Source organism: Meleagris gallopavo (assembly GCF_000146605.3).
Source record: "Meleagris gallopavo isolate NT-WF06-2002-E0010 breed Aviagen turkey brand Nicholas breeding stock chromosome 1 unlocalized genomic scaffold, Turkey_5.1 Chr1_random_deg7180001684605, whole genome shotgun sequence".
Classification (NCBI taxonomy): domain Eukaryota; kingdom Metazoa; phylum Chordata; class Aves; order Galliformes; family Phasianidae; genus Meleagris; species Meleagris gallopavo.
Genome location: NW_011093145.1, coordinates 1 through 1,659, shown reverse-complemented (window position 1 = coordinate 1,659; position 1,659 = coordinate 1). Strand labels below are relative to the sequence as shown.

The 1,659-nt window shown below is 43.6% G+C and overlaps 1 long non-coding RNA gene across 1 annotated transcript; it reads left to right on the top strand.

Moving 5' to 3' along the window:
* The first annotated feature begins 6 nt into the window (after positions 1–6).
* Positions 7–1,500, top strand: LOC104915412. The gene is made up of 3 exons (XR_796350.2): positions 7–124; positions 683–760; positions 1,399–1,500. It is a non-coding gene; the product is annotated as an uncharacterized LOC104915412 (long non-coding RNA).
* Positions 1,501–1,659: the final 159 nt, after the last annotated feature.

Here is a 1,659-nt window from a genome sequence, read left to right as displayed (position 1 = left end):
TCTCCAGCTGTGGTCCACATTTCATGAAAAACATCTGGTGAAGGGAGCTTGCCAGAAAACTCTTGCCGATCTAAAACTGGATTACCTGGATCTCTATCTCATCCACTGGCCTTCAGGCTTCAAGGTACAGTAATGGCAATTCTGTTTGCTTGCTTTCTTGGGTGGCATCTTCAGAGCTGCCAGCTATGCTTTCAGCACCACTGCTGTTCCTGTCCTGAAATACCACATCTCTCTGATGCTGTCATTCTGTTCTGCTCTGGCCGTGTGACCCAGGCTCTGGAATTCTTCCCGCAAGCATAGTGTGTGCACGGTGTCCTCTGTCCCTTTGATAATGGAATTGGAAAATCTTACACCAAGCTCAGGCCTCTCAGCTGCAACAAGAAGTTATTCTGCTATCCCTCACACAACTACAGTGCGTTCATTTCAAATGTAACCTTTGCAGAATTCAGCAGAATTTCCTGCCTTTAATGGAACAGTTGATGGCAAGAAGGCCTTGACCTTCCATGAATTAAAAAGAAGAAATGGTACAATACTTCGTTATCTTATGATGAGAATTAACATGTTTGGTTTTATTTTTTTGCATATACTATTAGCTTTTGCTTCCTATACTCCTGTTTGATATCCTTACAATGCTAGCTACCCTACTGGGATTGTTACAAGCATTTTTATTCCACGCCCACAGGCTGGAGAGGATCTGTTTCCCACAGATGAGAACGGCATGGTTATACCCAGCAACACTGACCTACTACAAACATGGGAGGTAAGTTCAACCACAGAAACAGCCCAGTTTTCTCTGTCTTTCATAGTCCTTTCCACACTTTCATTGCATTCAACACTGTCAGAACTGTCCTTTCATGCATGTACATTTACTTGGAAGGAAATCAAGGAAATACAAGGTAGATGTCTGCATGCTTAGTCATTACTTCCACACTACTGATCCCTGCGTGTCTAAATCACAGTGAGTGCCAAAATCTCTTTCAGGGAAGCTGCAGACCACAGAGAAGATGGAAAAAGTTCTCAGCTTGACCATATCAACTGTCCAATGCACCACAAATCCTCAGGCAGTTCTTGAACTGCTCAAACACATTTTGCAGGAATAAAGACATTCCACGTTGTGATCTTACCTACAGCCAGGGGCACAACCTTTCAGTGCTTGTACCACAGCAAATTGTTGAGTATCATTGTCCTTTTCCTCATGCAACGTCGTGTGATTTTTCACAACGTCAAGGAGTTAGACTATGAGCTTAGAGGAGCTTGCACCCACATTTCTTCAGTGAGCATTGCTGATCTACACAGTTAATTTGTGCTTCTCATGAAAACAGGGAATCATGCCACAGAAGAGCATCTTCAAGATTCATCTTCTATACCAGATGTTGACTTTGTTCCTCTTTCTGCTAGGCCATGGAAGAGCTGGTGGATGCTGGCCTGGCAAAAGCCATTGGCATCTCCAACTTCAACCACGAGCAGATTGAAAGAATCTTGAACAAGCCAGGACTGAAATACAAGCCTGCAAACAACCAGGTAAGACGATAAGTGACCCCACGTATACCTCTTTCATTGACTATGAAGACCTGATGCGTTGAATGGGGATACGGAAAAGGAGAACAATGTGAAGAAGGCATTTATCCTTAATCCAGCTCCGTGTGCATTTCTGTGTAC